Source organism: Cyprinodon variegatus, unplaced genomic scaffold (genome assembly GCF_000732505.1).
Source record: "Cyprinodon variegatus isolate N-32 unplaced genomic scaffold, C_variegatus-1.0 Scaffold434, whole genome shotgun sequence".
Classification (NCBI taxonomy): Eukaryota; Metazoa; Chordata; class Actinopteri; order Cyprinodontiformes; family Cyprinodontidae; genus Cyprinodon; species Cyprinodon variegatus.
The window spans coordinates 439,405-446,317 of NW_015150887.1; the positions used below are offsets into that span (position 1 = coordinate 439,405).

General features: G+C 35.0%; 1 protein-coding gene across 1 annotated transcript in view; it reads right to left on the bottom strand.

Annotated features, from left to right (window-relative positions):
• The window catches only part of LOC107093593 (cadherin-related family member 5-like), a 24,078-nt gene that overhangs the window by 15,250 nt on the left and 1,915 nt on the right, over positions 1-6,913 (bottom strand). The gene's annotated exons all lie outside the window — the stretch shown is intronic.

Genomic DNA, 6,913 nt, shown 5'->3' on the forward strand with positions numbered 1-6,913 from the left:
AAGATGTCCGAGCCACCTCAACTGACTCCTCTCAATGTGGAGAAGAACCGGCTCTACACTGAGCCTCTCCCGAATGACATTCGGGAGAGAGACATCTGTAATAGTCCTATTAAATCTGAAATTAAATACCTGGGGATCCACTTTTCCAAGGACCAAAAACGAAAGCCAACTTTTGAATGTAGAAAATAAATTAAAGAATGCAAGTCATGACTAAACATATGGCTAAATGTTTATCTAGATGTATCTACCCGGCCTATTCCAATGCCATTCCAAACAGATTAATTGAATCTATCAACCAAATCAACCTAAATTTCATTTGGCGAAACAGACCACATTATATAAAGAAAAGCAGTATGATTAAAGACACAAAGGATGGAGCTCTCAAAGTTATTGTTTTTGACTGCCTTAATGGATCTTTATCTTGGATCAAACACAGCAACTCCTTTTGGTTTTGTATTCCAAAGCCCTTGTTCAAAAAAACTAGAGGATTTGAATTTCTTCTTAGAGCGGACTTTAATGTCGACAAATTGCGAATATCATTGTCAGAGTTTTACAAACAAATCCTCTCGTACTGGAAAATGTTATATGTGCATAACTTCTCACCCCACACAACTGTTCTCTGGAACAACAGATTTATTCTGCACTGCTACAAATCTCTGTTCTTTGAAGACTGGTAGGGGAGAAACATACAATATGGTCCATGGCAGATTTAATGGATACCAATAGTTTTTTATAATTTTTTACAATTTTGCAATAACCATAATTTCAAACCTTTAAAGTCAGACTTTAATAAATTACATAGAGCACTACCCCAATTATTTGTCTTTTTAACCAAAAATACTTTGGCATGTCATCCAATTCACCACCAATTAGCTGCTCTATCAATTCAAGGGAATGTTATTATGGATAGAAAATGCACTAACCATTTTATTTAAAAAAATTTTAATGAATACCTTACCCTGTAAGACAAAATAAAAATAGCATCCTACAAAAATTTGATAAAAACTCAATATCTAAACTAAGAACAATGTATCTAACACTCCCTATGTCCACAAAGGTGAAAGAAAAACACTTTGAAATAATGAACATTTACCTTTCTAAAGAATTACTTAGACTTCGCTTTGGTATAGATGATAACACATATAGGTTCTGTGAAAATAATGTAGAAATTACAGACCATGTGTTCTTCTCATGTTCTGTGGTGCAGACATTTTGGTGTGATTTGCACAGATGAATTACAAAAGAGCTATCGTCATTCCCAACCTTTATCTCCAGAGACACTTATTGACATTTATTCATTCCTTGCACTGTCTTTGCACAACATCACTATCACTTTATTGGATTTATAGTTTTATATATATATATATATATATATATATATATATATATATATACACACACACATGGTCTGATACTTGCTCTAATACTGCAAAATAAAAGTGATGAGCTCTGCACTAATACAATTAAGCTATATATAAAATCATTATTATCCTAAAACACTTCCTAACAGAAGTAAACAGCTAAACAAAGACTGAATTCTTCCCTTGTGTTATCTTTCTTATTATAATTTTATTTTATATAATTGTATTTATTTTGTAATTGTTTATCATAATTTTCTATTTGTTTATTTATTTGGTTTTAATGTATTTGAATTTTTATGTGAATAACCCTTTATAGCAAGATTACACTGCAGGTATATTTCTTATTTGTATTAAGTGATGCTCCCCCGGCTATACTTGAAGAAACTAATTCTATGCAACCATGTTTGTCTGTTAATCTGGATATTTTCAGAAAAAAGAAAAAATACAAAACAAAACAACGAGATGGCACAGAGCAAATTGTGCGGGACAGGAAGTCATGAGTAAAGAAATAAATAAAACGTCAGGTTAATTTTCTAAATAACAATGATAATGATAAAGCATTTTCTGTGGTAACTTGGCCTTACTTCAAGAGTCATCAAAATTGTCCAATACAAAGCCTCAGAACTTAAAACTCATTGAAACATTTTAAAATGGCATATCAGTTTCATTTCTATTGGTTTTGTTTTTGTGTTGATATTCTTCTCTTAAGGGAAAACAGGATAGGGAGGAGAGGCTGAGTCAAACCAAGCACGTATCTGGGCCAAGCAGCAAAAGGAGCAGTAAAGAGAGCGATAGAGCGAGAGCAGGTAGTACAAAAGGTAGAAACTGTACCGGAACTGAATACATTTTAAAAGCCAGATGTTTAATACAATGATAATTAAAGTATTGGGTAAAATTATTATAGAAATATGCTCCAAAGCACATTGGGGCAATGATTTATATTTGAAATATTGAAGTAAATATGAAGCAACTTATTTAATCTATATTAGACTTTTGTGTTACATTTCTAACCAGTAGTAGATAGAAGTTTAGAAAGAAAGATGACATAAAACTCAAGTTTATAATATCTGGAAATAATAGAATAGAGACAGAGAAAAGCACAGGCAGCTTACTGAATACGGAGCCAGGGAATTTACACGGGGGGAAAAATATATAACGTTCCCACAAAATACTACTTTGTGCACATGGAGAACTTTTTGTGGCATTATATGGGCATTTATGTCATTCTAAAAACATCTGGGGGTGTAGCCTTACCTCCCAGTTTTTAATTCCATTTTTAATCATGCCCTTTAGAATCTAAAGTCATGCATTTTCCCCTACATGTCCATCCTTTCCGCAGCGCAGCAATGACTACATTTAATTTCACAAACACCTGCTGAGTGGCCCATTATAGACAACTGGTACCGGATAATGGACTTCCAAACCGCCCTTTCTCCACTATAGAAACCAGTGAGGACCATAACTGTAGGGGGTAAGCCTATAGGCTTCACCCTTAGAGCGTTTCTCTTGGGGGATAAAGGCAGAGCAGAACAAAGTCTATATACGTTCGACCAGACCACAGACAAAGCATCTGCTCACAAAGTCACCTTCAGCATGTGTAAATACTTCAACATATGATCTCTGATCAAGACATAACCAGATATCACTGCTGCTGTGCATGATGAAGACAAAGGTTATAAACTGTAACAGTTCAGATGAGTAGAGAACAGAAGCAAACTGCTAACAGTGCCTGGATGAGCGTAATGACAGGTAAAAAGGCCCTGTGTGTGTAAAGCGCTGCTGCAGATGGAAATAACTCTCACCACTGGAGGTTTGATGAAACTCAGCTCCATTTAATTTGAGGCTCCAAGTCATCTAAGGCGATAGGTCCTAGTATTTTATTCTGTCATTTTAAAGCTGTTCACTCTAAAAGAGAAGGTCCATTCTCTTCTCCTCTGTTACATCTTCTCCACATAAAGGTCATATATCCCACACTGTTACAAATGTACTTTTTTGCTGCTTACAGTAATTGGATCAATCTGCATTTATCACATGAACTTATATGCATCCTTTCCTCCTTTAATTTGACCTTAAGCTGAAATATGAAGTGTTCAAAACAAGCACCAATTGGACAGCAACAGGTGTTATTTTACAGCATTGTCCTGCACACATCGTAACATCTGGTAATCAGTCATACCTTGCTGTCAATATTTTATTTAAATGCCTCACTAATGAGAAATCAGAGTCTTTTTATAGTTCATCCTTCACCCAAAATAAAACTCAGTTAGACTATCCTGGTTTGTCCTGTTGGTTTCTTCCTCACTTCCTCTGTTACAGAATGTGCTCTGCAGGAGGATAATGTTTTTAATTTTTTTTACTTATTTCTGTGGCCACATTAGCTATGTTACATAATGAGAACTAGTTTGCACACAAATTCATCTTTCGAGCGAACAAATTAGTATTTTGTGGGCACATATTAGTTTTTAGTGTGCATATTATATATATATTTTTCCCATGTCAGTTCCCAGGCTCATTAATTGAAGATGAAGACAAGGGAAGAGAAAAGAGAAAAAGGGAAGGTCCTGGAAGGGACATAATGACAATAGTAAAGGCCAGATTTAAAAGCTTTAATTCAAAAAATTTCCAGGGAGGCTTGCCTAGAATTTCTCACCCTTGACCTCAATGTCTTTAGGTACTGTGTGCAGTAGGATGATTTCATAGGACCTGACTTCTGATGGAGTATAGTAATTAGAAAAAAAAAAAAAAAAGGCTAAAGAATTCTTCAAATTGTTTTCTACTGGAAGTCGACAGCAAGGAAGTTTGATACCAGGTGGAAAATTAACTAGACAACAGAGAGATGCAGAGTTAATGATTGAGGGAATGATCTTTTCATTGCTCTATCTTGATTAAATGGATTGGATAGTTAAAGTTTGCTAAGTATATTTGGTGGCCTGCACTGCAGTTTCCTGCTTCTTTTAGGAGACGTAAACCTAATTAACACAGATGGGCTTAATTAAAGCATATTTGTTTTTTTGTTGCTAAGTGTTAAATGCTGGCTGCAATGGATCATCATCACCGTTCGGCCATTTTGAAAATCAACACAGAGAAGAACGAAGCTCATATCAGCACATTGGACCTACTTTTTGCTCCGTTATTTGAAGCTGAATGAAGACAATGGAAAAGCAAAACAAACTCAGATTCTAGGGTATGGTAACAAATAGAGCTTCATTTTTAACCTAAGCTTTGTTTTCAGTTTTATGTCTGCGGTTTGTCATGGTAGAACTGGAATTAAGATCTGAGTCTGTGGACTAATTTAACATCCAGAAATAAAAAAGGAAAAACAACAAGGAGAAATTATCGAAATTATTTGTTCTTTGTTTTGTTTCGGATTTTAGTACATACTAAATGACCTGTACGATGACATGAAAGTGATAAAAATATATTAATATATTAGTCACATAAAACTAAGAGAGTGAAACACAAGTAAAGATTGCGGATGTAAATAATAATAATCTAATATCTGTTTGTTTTTACTAATAATTTGCAATTTTGGCTGAGTTTGGATCTTTTAGTTGCTTTCAGCTTGTTATATGTCATCTGACTGTGAAATATTTTTCCATAAGGAAATATCCCAGATTGATTTTTTGCAGCAGTAGTCTCCTATCATGGGACCAGGTTGGAATTTACTGACCCTTAAGAGCAAAATATTTATACCAAGATAGGAAAGAGACGAAAGCAGGAGTCTCTAAACTGTAGCTTGTGAGCTATCACAAGCTCTCAACACGTTTCCAAGTAGCTGTCCAAAGAATCATTCCAGGACATGCTACTTCCTGTTCCAGCCACCAACCTTTATCTTATTTTTCAGTTTCTTTTATTTCATCGAAATGTTCAAGTTACAAGTTCAAACTGATTTAAGAACTTTAAGAATCTGTCTACATGAATGACCAAAGAGTTATTTTAAATGATCGTTCTTTGTTAGAGATATGAATACAATTAAAGAGAACTCACGTTGATCTGAGTTGGATACCTGGAGGAGAACCAGAAGCAGCCAGATTAAGGATCTTTTAACAAAAAAGTGTTGGGTGATAATTTTCTTTTCTCTGTCTCCGTCCATCTTGTATGAAGGGCTCTTTGCGTGTGTGTCTCCAGTCTTTCACCTTATCTGTGGGCTGTTACAGCTGCAGGTGGACTTTTACCCATCATAAAAATCTTCATGTTTGTAAAACCATATAAGATCAGTTTCTCCCACTGATTGCCTTTTATTGAACTGGGCTGACATGAGTTATATGATCAAAACAAGTCTAAACATTTGAATAAAACATGAAATATTGCCCCCTTTTCAAGCAAGCATTTCCTCCTCTTCACACTTTCTTTTTTACGTTTGATCACAGTTAGAAAAACGGATTAAAAAAAACACTTGTTGAAAAATGAAGCCCCACAGAAATGAGAAAATCTTTATTAAAGTCTCTTCACCATGGTTCTAAGTCCTAATGGAAGATCAGTCGCCTCTACTCACTTTTCTATGAACTTTCCTCAAAAATGAAAACAGTAAAGGAAAACAGAGAGGATATTTGATGTGGGTTAGATAGTAATAAAATAATACATTTTTAATAAGTGAATATTCTAATAACTGCTGTTGAAACAACTAGAGATTTACTCAAAAGTATTTGGTAAGATATTTCAGCAACTTATATTTCACCAAAACATGGGAGGATAGAATAGCATTGGAATGATGTCACACTTCCGAGGGTGAAATCATTACAATGCTATCTATAATTGCATTTCAATGATAGCCTCCGTCTTATCAGCATTGCTTAGCGACCACAGGGGTCGACATTCAGACAGTGATCCCAGTAGATTTTACACATGAATAATAATAATTGATGAAAACCAAAAAAAAACTACCGAAGATAAAGGCAGATATGATGAAAAATGAGCTATAATCTGACAGGGAAACAGCGCCTGGACAGAGGCTACAGCTGACCAAGGCTGGCTGACCAAGGGTAGTTAGTATACTATTGCACATATAATGAAATCTATATAATTATAGTAACCATAACATACAATTTCTTGATAAAATTTGTATATTTTTTATATTGATGGATCACTACTCATGCAGAAATCATTGCTTGTACTGTATATAAAAAAACAAAACAAATTATTGGTCTCGGGGCCACATTGGCACACAGATGTCCAAATTAAACTTGGTTTTGAGACAAACTTATTTTACAAGAACAGTCTGGCTTTAGTTACGGAAAACCTTCTTGACATTCTAAAACACAGACAACCTAACAGCTTCACTGACCTCTCTCAAAATGAGATCTAAGGTATGCCTGTGTGAATTTTGAGGATGTTTCAACCGCTATTCAGTTGTTTTTGTCATATCCGAAAGGTCGGAACAGAGTAATTTGTAGTTGGTGTGCTGATTAATTTAAGCAGCAAGGAGGTCCATCCATCTAGCCTCGTGAGACCATCCTGATCTCGCGAGCTTTCAAGATTTCACTCGCTAATCAGTCTGGAGACTCTCCGTTGAAGAAAATTTGGAGCCGTTCACCAAACGAACGTCCAATCAG